The sequence below is a fragment of the Lampris incognitus genome, chromosome 3, assembly GCF_029633865.1.
Source record: "Lampris incognitus isolate fLamInc1 chromosome 3, fLamInc1.hap2, whole genome shotgun sequence".
Taxonomy (NCBI): Eukaryota; Metazoa; Chordata; class Actinopteri; order Lampriformes; family Lampridae; genus Lampris; species Lampris incognitus.
In genome coordinates, this window is record NC_079213.1 from 5,798,570 (window position 1) to 5,811,069 (window position 12,500).

Genomic DNA, 12,500 nt, shown 5'->3' on the forward strand with positions numbered 1-12,500 from the left:
CCACAGCCATGGAGCGGGTGAGGGGATGAAGGTGCTAGTTAGCAGCCGGTTAACGCAACGGCCTCGGCCGCAATAGCGCCGCACAGCCGTCGCCAGCAGGGAACGTCTTCAGCAGCAGCAAAACTCGCAGCGGCTGGGTCTAGTAGGGCCCAGTTATGTGTGCACTTCACGGCCAAACCCGTTCCCTGGAGGTTAGAGGAGTAGATTTCGGACCGGAGGGCCACTGGTTAAAATCCCCAGACACCGCCTCCCCCCACTGTCTAACAGCTCCTGTTAAAATGGGCCTTTTGAGCAAGGCAGTGAACCTCCAGACGCCCTGGTGGAGACGCCCTGGTGGACACTTCTCCAGGGAAGACTGCTCAGTACAGTCGCCGCTGACGGAGTCTTACCCCAACAACTAGGACACAGATAACGGTGAAAATCACGACACGTTTCTCCGTAAAAATGTACCAGTACCAGCCCCACCGCACACACACACACATGCACATTAGGGTTCAAGTGCCTTGCTCAAGGGCACACTGATTATTGTGGGAAACCGATTATGTGGTCTTCCCTTCCACGGGCGGATTCTGTGACCCGCCGGGCCTCCGTGCCGCCTGGGTAGTAGGCTAATCCTCGTGTGAGAAGCTCGAGCCCTGTGATCCAAGTCACTAGGCCGTGGATGAGAGTCTGGAGTAATCAGCTCTAGCCCGCCCCGCCGTGCTCCCCGTCTGACGAGGCGAAGGAGGCCATCAATCACATGACACCCAACTGCTCGCCGGACGCCTTTATCGAAAGCTCCTGAATTTACGGTACCCTGACCGTGGACGTTTTCAGCTCGGACATGCACATCTGATAAGCAAGGCGGCACTAGGACGTACACATCTGTTGAGCAACACAGGACCAGTGCTGTGCCACACGGAAAACAGTATTAGCATGATTATCACGGGGAATTTCACACCATGTTCATCCATCCATCCATCCATCCATTATCCAAACCGCTTATCCTGCTCTCAGGGTCGCGGGGATGCTGGGGCCTATCCTAGCAGTCATTGGGCGGCAAGGGGGGACACACCCTGGACGGGCCGCCAGGCCATCACAGGGCCTAGGGACAATGGCCGAGTCACCTGACCCACATGTCTTTGGACTGTGGGAGGAAACCGGAGCACCCGGAGGAAACCCACGCACACACGGGGAGAACGTGCAAACTCCACACAGAGGACGACCCGGGACGACCCCCAAGGTCGGACTACCCCGGGGCTCGAACCCAGGGCCTTCTTGCTGTGAGGCGACCGCGCTAACCACTGTGCCGCAACTTTAAAATGGACTCAACAAAATTGTGTATCATGATGGGACAATATCCAGATTTTACCCTGATGATACCGACTTTAAGATGACAATACTGAATTACGGCCGAGTCCTGTACTGGACTGCTGTGTGCACGTGTGGTCCAGAAAGCCACCGACGACGAAAGTAAATGTGTTTCTCATCTCTCCCCGAGACATGAAAGTGAATGTGTACACACAAGTGCACTGACACTCACAATTACACACAGGCACACACACACACATGCACAGCGGGACACTAAATATCATGGGCATTACATGCCAATACATTGTTCCTTACTGGTAGACTCTTAAAATAGATGGAGAGCAGGACGTTCTGTCCAGATGTGTGTGTGTGTGTGTGTGTGTGTGTGTGTGTGTGTTTGTGTGTGTGTGTGTTACTTTCTCTTTCACAGGAACACAGGAAAATCCTTGGGACATTGCTTACTGTGGGTTTTCCTGCCAATCCTACTAATCTTTATGACACACACAAACGCACAAACAGCTACCTCTGTATAAATATTACATAACTATGGAACATTTATCAGGTCTACCATCTCCACAACACTCTCTCTCTCTCTCTCTCTCTCTCTCCCTCTCTCTCTCTCTCTCTCTCTCACACACACAAATTCAACCCACCTCCACGGTACCTGAGGCAGCCATATCACTACATAGTGCAGTATAGCAGATACAGCAGCAATACCAACACCACATCTGACTACATATATCTGACCAAGGGGGTTAAAGGGTTTTTAGGGAGTTGTTCCTCATCTGATGAGCGGGTCTAAGGACAGGATGTTGTGTTGCTGTTAAGCCCACTGAGGCAAGTTTGTAAATTGTGATATTGGGCTACACAAATTAAGTTGAATTGACTTGACTTGACCATGTTGGTGTGTGGAGGTTTTTTTGTCCTGAGTGAAGCTGGGAGATGATTTCTATGTGACTTTATGTATAAACAGGTTTTTCACTGATTTAAAAAAAATGGTTTTTGGGGTTTTCTTGTGTGGCATTTTTCGCCTTTATTGGATAGCAATAGTCAAGAGAGACTGGAAAGGCAGGGGATGACATGTAGCAAGGGACCCGGGCTGGATTTGAACCCAGGCCGTGGCAGTACGGACTCAGCCTCATGTGGTATACACTCTACCAGGTGAGCCACCGGGGCGCCCCCCATTGACAATTTAGTATGGCCAGTTCACCTGACCTGCATGTCTTTGGACTGTGGGAGGAAACCGGAGCCCCCGGAGGAAACCCACACAGACACGGGGAGAACATGCAAACTCCACACAGAGGACGATCCCCAAGGTTGGACTATGCCGGGGCTCGAACCCAGGACCTTCTTGCTGTGAGGCGACCGCGCTAACCACTGCGCCACCGTGCCGCCCTTAAATGGTTCCACTACGCTCAATGGTATATGCATATTACCAGGCATGAGCATAGATAGACCTCAAAAGGGGCTTGAGCACCTGCCGTTTGGCCTCCTACAGACAAAGTGCCCTTTTCTGAAGTTTTTTTTCCTTTTTTATAAATAAATAAATTCCTGTTTGTGCACAGCCTGCCCTGCTGAACAGGTCCTGATTAAATCAAAATATCAGGTGAGGGGATTGGGGCTCCCGGGTGATGCCCTCTAACCCCGGTTTCCTGCAGTGCGGTGAGCACTGTGTGGGCACCGAGCCTTTCTATGGTGAAAGAGTACCCGCACGCAAATCTTTGATTTTCTTACCTGGATTACTGAGCATGCGTAAAGACGTTAGCCTTGATGCCTTTTGCTAGTATGCTAATAATGTGGGAATCACTGGATTATGGTTGAGTTTTTGGGTCCCATCCACTGAACTTAAAAGAACCATCGCACCACAGTTTTAATGTTCTTAATGTCTCGATAGCTAGTTAGGTTATGTAATTTATTAGCTAGGTAATGTTAGCTTTAGCTCTCTCTCTATCTCTCTCTCTCTCAGTCAAGAAAACAAATGTTCTCTAATATCCTGATCAAGACCACATGTTGACTGGGGTCTTCTGGTAGGCATACAGGCTAATGGACTTAATCAGTAACTGCATAATTTTGATTGTAGGTTTCTAACTCAATAACCATTCATTCTACTGGACTGTTGTAGGTTATGCTCACAGATCTTCATCAAAACAGCCTACAGACCCCCACTCCCTCTACTGTGACAGGGAGGCATGGCAGGTACATAGTTATGATATACAGGCATATATTTATTACAGGCAGGCATATTTTATTCAAATATTTGCAAATATCGCCTTGTATGAATTCGGGCCCCTGCCCATGTAACGTCCTCTGCATGTCCCTGCATATTATTCATTAATGTCCTATTATGTGTGATGGGAAACATCATTTAACACCGAGGGGTTTCTTTCACTTTTTTCACCATTCAGTTGTTGACAAGTGTTTTTTCTACCATGTTAGACCTGCTGCATACATCTGTTTTGACCCCTCACACCTGACAGAGCAGCCTACAGGTCATTTGGTATGACTACAAAGGTCCCATTTTAAATGCCTGCCATCTCATTTTGTTGGGAAAATGTTGACTGGCTCTCTCACTGCTTCACACAAGAACTCCGCTGGCAGAGCTTGTGGCGTTATCTCTCTCTCTTTCTCATCTGTTTGTGAAAGTCTGACTGAGGTCCCAGGACCCTGTCATCACTCCTGTTAGTCTGGCTTCATTAGAAGACAGTCAAGGCCGGTCTCTGTTATCACACATGGTTCACACAGTTCATTAATCTCCCTCACTGTTGGTCCGGTCACATCGGTTACCTTGACCGACCATGTCAACGCTCACGTAATCACACACACACTGACACACACACACATACACGAGACAAAACTGATTTGCATCTACAGAGCAAACTACAAAGCTCCCTGTGTTTCATGGCCGAATTCACCTTTGGATCATTAAAATATAGTTCACCGCAAGTCCGGGGTCCTCTGCGACGCTGTATTAATCAACAAAACCTCATAAAGAATTGATAACATCATACATAACATCCCTGCCACACACCCCATTCCCGCTCACTATCAGGATTTACAAACGTCAACTCATTTCTATCCTCCGCGTTGTTTTATTAGACATCTTGGATTAACGTTCTGTTTGCTTTTGCCGTGTGGTTAGATTCTGTTTTTCAAACCGGCTGAGCCTCGACTCCTTATTTTGATGTTTCGCTGGGATGTTGTGTTGGCTTGTTCCATTTCCTGAGATGTTTCTAGGTGAGAAGCCCCCGTTGTTCCATTTCAGTCTGGAGAAATCGGAAAGCTTCGCATCTCCTCCTCCCAGGTTTTTTATGGATAAAATTTTCACATCTTCTCTCTTTTAATGACATCATCTCTTTGATTCAAAATGGACACACACACACACGCTCTTAAACCCGACGGTCAACATCACAGTGAAAAGGTCATTTTATGTCCTAACAGTTTCACTAGTTCAGCAACTTGTGGTCCCTGGTGTCATCATTAACGATGCTGGGCAGAGGGAGCAGTTTCATTTCATCGTTAATGATGCTGGGCAGAGGGAGGAGTTTCAACATTAATGATGCCGGGCAGAAGTTTCATCGGTTAATGATGCTGGGCAGAAGGGGGAGTTTCATCGTTAATGATGCTGCGCAGAGGGAGGAGTTTCATCGTTAATGATGCTGGGCAGACGGAGGAGTGCGGGGGATCTTCACAGTCCCTCCTGCCCCCCCCGTCAGAGGAAAAGCTTCTGGTTGCCCAGCAAAAGTTAGGAACTAAGAAAGCTGGACCCCCGAGGGCCGGGACCCCATTAAAAGTGAATAAGGGGTGGTGGAGGTTGTGGTGGGGTACGATGGCCCGCGCCCCCCTCAGGACACCCCGCCACCCCTTCACACCACCCGCCAAACTGGAATTGCAAAGCAGCAGCCCCGCGCAACAGCTTGGCAACAACAGATCGGCGGGCAGGCAGTTTCTTTGTGAGAGGACCTGGGGGAAAGAGAGAGAGATGGGGGGCTCTCTTCTCTCTCTCGTTTTGTTCACCTCCGTCCCATTCTCCTTCATGGAAATAAACCATTCAATGGCACGTCCATTATCACACAGTTTGGCCTGAGATGGTTCGAATCTGTGCTCATTTCTGGATTCTCAGCACCGCTTGATAAGTGCTCACATCACGACGGTCAGCGGGCTTAATAACGTCGTAACTCAATGATTGGTTTTACGCTCACATCACATCCAGCCACGCCACATCTGATGCGGGGTTGATACCCGACAGTGCCGTTACTACATCCTGCACTCATTCTGCAACATGTACTGGAATCACTGCAAGCAGGCGTTTTATCTTTTTCCATTAGGAAAACAAAACAAACAAATAGGGCGTCCGGGTGGCGGTCTATTCCATTGCCTACCAACACGTGGATCACCGGTCCGAATCCCCGTGTTACCTCTGGCTTGGTCGGGCATCCCTACAGACACAATTGGCCGTGTCTGCGGGTGGGAGGCCGGATGTGGTTATGCTGCACTAGCGCCTCCTTCGGCAGGTCGGGGCGCCTGTTCAGGGCGGAGGGGGAACCGGGGGGAATAGCGTGATCCTCCCACGCGCTACGTCCCCCCGGTGAAACTCCTCACTGTCAGGTGAAAAGAAGCACTGGTGACTCCACATGTATGGGAGGAGGCATGTGGTAGTCTGCAGCCCTTCCCTGGATCGGCAGAGGGGGTGGAGCAGCGACCGGGACGGCTCGGAAGAGTGGGGTAATACAAGATACAATTGGGGAGAAAAAATGGGGAAAATCCCCCCCCCCCCCAAAAAAGGTCTCAGTCCGAGCTGGCCCCTGTCATTACACAAGTTGATGCAGTTGCATGGTGGGACGCGAAAATGTCTGACCACATAAACAGGACGCTTTTGTAACCACAACACAGCAGGACAGACAAACACCCTTTTCAGAGTTTTCCCCCCTCATACATATTCACGGTGAGCAGTCAACACGGCGGTGACGGCGTCTGTGTGACGAACGGACAGATGAAACCCCGTCCGTCTTCACACCTGCTGGCCGATCCCTCTGGAAAACGGGTGCAGACTCTGGAATGTTGGTTTCAGAAAGACGCAAAAAAATTTGGGGACACAAGACACCTCGCAACCCAAATGTTCCGCGGGCATTTTTCCGACACCGTCTGGCATTCTGGGCATCATTTCATCTGCAGCGTGCAGCCGGCCCTACGGACGCCGAGCAGCCTTCCACACCGTTAAACCCCCACGAATCATCTTCAGCACCTTCATGTCACTTTAACTGTCGAGCTGGCCTCCGATCTTTTCTTGGAGCGTCGACCTCAACTCTTCCTGGTCCCATCCAGCCGCCTTGACACAGACTCTCCGTCCCGTACAGCCATTTATCCCCGTCTGTCTCAGCAGTACAGGACATCGCTCCGTTTAGTCTTAAACGCCGGAGGGCTCATCTCTCTGCAGGTCCATCGCAACTGGCAGTGACTCGTGAAGGTTACGGCTTCGGCTTTGACAGCAAGCAGGTAAACACGGTGGAATGCATTTCATGCCCGACCTCTGTCAGTACTGACAGAGGGAGAGAGAGGGAGAGGGGGGGGGGGGCGGGAGCAAGTGATAGATGGAGAGGGAGGGAAATCCTGGCCCTTTAGTGAAGGATCTAAAAGGAGAAGGAGGGTCATTTCTCATCCAGGCACGGCTGCTCAGTAGCACACTACCATGCACACACACACACACACACACACACACATCCTCTCTCACAGCCCCACATACAAACAGTATCAACGCACTGCGATGGAGGGAGGATCAAATTAAGGCGCCTGACCTTTGCACCGAAAGCCACAGGGAGTAAAACACAGCGAGACTCATCATGGCCTCCAGCTATGATGCTGCCGTCACACTGCTGTGGGTGGTGAGGGAGATCAAGAGGTCAAGGGTCAAAGAGTCGGGGAATGTTTCCAGAGCGCAACGCTGCCCCCTCCCTCACCCCCCCCCCACACCCTCCATCTGTGATGCATCTAATTTAGTACACTGTCGACATGCCTGTCTAAAAGGGCCCCTTATTGCCTTGGATCCCACGAAAGTACGGCCAACTTTCCCCTGCACACTACTGCACAGACTTGCGCACACCTACACACTACTGCACACTACTGCACACTACTGCACAGACTTGCACACACCTACACACTACTGCACACTACTGCACACTACTGCACACTACTGCACAGACTTGCACACACCTACACACTACTGCACACTACTGCACGCTACTGCACACACCTGCACACTACTACACACTACTGCACACTACTGTACACACCTGCACACAACTGCACACTACTGCAAGCTACTGTACACACCTGCACACTACTGCACACACCTGCATACTACTGCACACACCTGCACACTACTGCACACACCTGCACACAACTGCACAGACCTGCACACTACTGCACACACCTGCACACTACTGCACAGACTTGCACACACCTGCACACAACTGCACAGACCTGCATACTACTGCACACACCTGCACACTACTGCAGAGTTCTGCTGGTCAGATCACAACAAAGCCCCGTGTGTGTGTGTGTGTGTGTGTGTGTTAGGGTTGTCACTTCAACAAAAAGGCCATGTTTCAAGTTCACATTTGATTTTACATGTTGAGAATACCTCAAATTTCCAGGCTTGACTTCAGAGGCCAGTGATGAGTGGAGTTGAACATGTTTTTCTGTGTGTGTAGAGAGCTGGGCTCGGGGTATACTATGGAGACAGCAACCTTTCAGAAGAATTCATTAGCCAGAGGTGCACAACCAGACGCTTTGGCTCATTTTCGTTGCCCTCCGTTTCATAAACGCCAGTAGTGCTTTGCGAACTTGATATCCACTTCCTGACTTAACTGGGTGATTTCAGCTTTCGTTATTGCCCTGTTTATTTCTTTATTCAGATACTTGTTCATTTATACACGCTTACTATCGAAGTCGTCCATTAATTTTTGTAGCATGTCGGCATGCCACTGTGCCCCCCGTACTGGCGGCATGGTGGTTAACGCGGTCACCTCACAGCAAGAAGGTCCTGATTTTGAGCCCTGGGGTAGTCCAACTTTGGGGGGTCGTCCCGGGACGTCCTCTATATGGAGTTTGCATGTTCCCCCCGTGTCTGTGTGGGTTTCCTCTGGGTGCTCCGGTTTCCTCCCACAGTCCAAAGACATGTAGGTCAGTTGAATTGGCTGTACTAAATTGTCCCTAGGTATGAATGTGTGTGTCTGTGTGGGCCCTGTGGTGGCCTGGCGGTCTGTCCAGGGTGTCTCCCCGCCTGCCGCCCAATGACTGCTGAGATAGGCTCCAGCATCCCCGCGACCCTGAGAGCAGGATGAGTGGTTCGGATAATGGAATGGAATGTCGGCATGCGAAGTCGAATTTAATTTCAATTGTTGAATTTAGAGAGACAGCCCTACTGTACGGGTACGTACTGATTCTGGTGCATTCTTCTTCTTTGGTGCAATCCAGGCTCTTCTTTCCTGGCCCGATATGAATCGACCAGTGCAGTGTGACAGACAGCATCCAGAATGAACACGAGAGGACGGCTGAATCACGGCCGGAGCCATCCTTGCCAAAAATATGAACAGAATACACTACAGCAAGGGGCGTCCGGGAAGTCTAGCGGTCTATTCTGGGGATCGTCGGTTCGAATCCCCATTTTACCTCTGGCTTGGTCGGACGTCCCTGCAGACACAACTGGCCACGACTGTGTGTGTGGGGGGGGGTTGGACGTGGGTATGTGTCCTGGTCGCTGCACTAGCGCCTCTTCTGGTCAGTCGGGGCGCCTGTTCGGGGGGGGGGGGGTAGCGTGATCCTCCCACGTGCTACGTCCCCCCGGTGAAACTCCTCACTGTCAGGTGAAAAGAAGCAGCTGGTGACTCCACATGTATGGGAGGAGGCATGTGGTAGTCTGCAGCCCTCCCCGGATCGGCAGAGGGGGTGGAGCAGCGACCGGGACGGCTCGGAAGAGTGGGGTAATTGGCCGGATACAACTGGGGAGGAAAGGGGGGTGGGGATACACTATAGTTGGGGCAGCATGGTGCAGTCTTAAAAGGGTTCGGACACATCACTGTGGTGTGGACTTCTGGTAGACAAATGTATAAGGAACATTCCCATGAGGCCCGTTTGAAAATCTGTCTTCAAACTCTGGACATGTCAGAGCTCTACATCTCTTTTCTCCAACCGGAACGAGGCTGCCTTGTGTTCGTTCAACCATGTCAAACCCCTGCATGGCAGAATGTGGAGTGATGCTCCTGTGTTTGCTGGGGGATCGGATTCATGCTCTCTCAGGCTCGGGATGCCGTTTCGTATTCAGCAACACTAGTTTTCCTCCCTCAGCCCCCCCCCCCCCACGTTACATTACCATGGTAATAAGGATTAGAATAATGAGGTCATCTCCACCTATAAGCGCCCCTGCAGCCATTTGAGCCCCAGAGCGGGGTTTCCCCGTCTGGTTACCAGGGGCCCGGTTTTACACGACGTATATATCATTACTGCGGCCACTTAGCGCACCTCTGTTAGGGCTAGCCTGCAGACCAGAGCACCTAACATCACACCACCGACACCTTTACACACCTGTAACACACACACACACACACACACACACACACACACACACAAAGCAGGGGAGGCATGGGGATGCATCTCATTAGAATAAATCTTGGAGCCAATCCTTAAAGTCCCTACATTTGAAAAAATTCAATTACAGCGAAAATAGGCCACAACCGAGCCAACATCTACAGCACACACACACACACACACACACACACACACACACACACTCTCACAAGGCATTGCCATGCAGGCACACACACAGTACAAGACACACAGAGGAGACGATCATACGTTGGCCCCAGACGGTAATGTATAATGCATGTCCAGCCTGTTGCCCCGGCAGACGGGGCAATCAGACGTTTTGCTCCGGGAGAGGGCGTGCGTGTGTGTGTGTGTGTGTGTGTGTGTGTTTCTGTGTGCATCAGGGAGTTGGCATGCAAGAGTGTGTTGTGTTGACTCTGCTTCAGCAGCCATGGCGGGGCCGTGATTGACAGGCTTTGTTGCCCGGCTGGCCGGCTAACATCTGCAGCCCCCCATCAGCCCCCCCACCATCCTCCCCCTGCACACAGTCACAGCTTTGTGTTTGTTTTGTATCAGTTTGTCATTCAGTGTGTGTGTGTGTGTCCATGGGGGTTATTCAGTTCACAGACAGGGGAGTAGAGGCGAGCGAGGCTCAGTACCGGCTGAGCCAAACTACAACAAACTATCTGGGTCTGAGATTTTCCGGCCGTGTCAGTTTTACACGGCAGGAAGTCTCCAGTCGTGCTCCGCCGAGGCCGAGACTGTTTCACGTCGCACAAGGTTCTCAGGTTTGATTTCAGACTTCCCTGCCTGGCTCGGCCTTCTCTCCCCCCTCCCTCCCGACACTACCCATCAAATACCCGCTTTCTGTCACGTCCAGACCAGACTACTGCGAAGTACCGGTTTGTACGGACCGCCGCCATCCCCGTCTGCTTCTTCCTGGTGCTGTTCACACCATCCAGACACCTAACCACCCTAGCCTCGGCGAAACCACCTACCGCGGACCCGGAGGACAGCCCACATGCAGTCTGTATTTAAATCCGGCGTCACAGCCGACCCGTTTGACCCGTTTGACCTCTCCCACACCTGATGTTGTGTCGCCCGTGCAGCGCCGCCGCCTGGCTGGCGTGCACGTGCGCCTTTTCAGTTTGTTCATTATCAAGTTTAGCTGGTCTTTGTTTTGCGCTTCCTCGTTGTCCCGTTCTTTTGTTTCCTCGTCCCTTTGACTTTCTGTCCTGGCACCCGCTGCGCGCTGGAAAGGCGTCGTCCAAACCAAACAAGTCACTTCTCATTCCAGGTCACGACCCCCTCCTGGCCCCACCGGGGAAGTGGAGAAGAAACCACTTCATGCTCGCCATTATGCAGGTTACAATGAGCGTGTTCTCCAACCCGTCCTATGCTAGCAGCTGCGGGCGGCTGCTAGCGCCCCGGGACCAACTGCACTTCTTCTTTCCAGTGCCTTGCTCAGGGGCACAGGCAGGAGTATTAACCCTAGCATGCATGGAGCACCCGCAGGAAACCCACGCAGACACGGGGAGACCATGCAAACTCCACACAGAAAGGACCTCGGGCCGGCCTGGGGCTCGAACCCAGCACCTTCTTGCTGTGAGGCAACAGCGCTAACCACCTCTTTTTCTCAACTGTTCACCTGGCCACCCTTTTCACCTGACAGTGAGGAGTTTCACCAGGGGGACGTAGCACGTGGGAGGATCACGCTATTCCCCCCAGTTCCCTATTCCCTAAACAGGCACCCTGACCGACCAGAGGAGGCGCTAGTGCAGCGACCAGGACACATACCAGCATCCGGCTTCCCATCCGCAGACACGGCCACTTGTATCTGTAGGGACGCCCGACCAAGCCGGATGTAACACGGGGATTCGAACCTGCGATCCCCGTGTTGGCAGGCAATAGACCGCCGGGGGCCCCCACTTCATCTCTTTAATGGTGGTCTTCACTTTGACACGGCACCACTATGCATGAGACGTATATGTCTCATGTCCCCCCAGAAGCCTCCTCCTCTTCCAACCGAAACACCTCTGGAATACACGACCCCCCCCATCCCCCCCGTTAAAGTCCCCTCGGGGACGAATGAAGTATTTTGATTGTGAAAACAGCCGCACATTGTGAAGACAGCGCCGCCTACAGCATACACTGCACATTACCACCATAACAGCAATGAGAATGAAGCACGTAGGGACGCAACCGACACCACTTCCTTTCCACACCAAGTACAAGTACTTACATGTGAGTTCTTGCCGATCCCGAGTATCGATATGCGTACTTAACAATACCCTTATGTTCCTCACGTTGTGACGCAACACATTAAATACACAACATGATGCGGCAGCTGACATGTAAACCTTCAACTTGTCCTGAACGAACGTGGCACATTTCGCTTGAATGTGACCTGCAACACATTCTGGGGATTCAGCAGGACACACAACGGCCGTGGTGCAGCATCATATGTCAGTGCCGTGTATGAGGGAGGACCCTTAACTACGTCTGTGTTGCGTGCCAGCCCTGCTTCCTGCTTCACTGGCTGCATATCGACTTTCAGGTGGTTGTAACAGCAGCAGCTTGGCTACACACTGGTTTATTTTAATGTGCAATGAAAGAGAGAAGCCCCGCCA

The 12,500-nt window shown here is 51.7% G+C and overlaps 1 protein-coding gene across 7 annotated transcripts in view; it reads right to left on the bottom strand.

Moving 5' to 3' along the window:
• The window catches only part of dennd5b (DENN/MADD domain containing 5B), a 124,361-nt gene that overhangs the window by 76,487 nt on the left and 35,374 nt on the right, over nt 1-12,500 (bottom strand). The gene's annotated exons all lie outside the window — the stretch shown is intronic.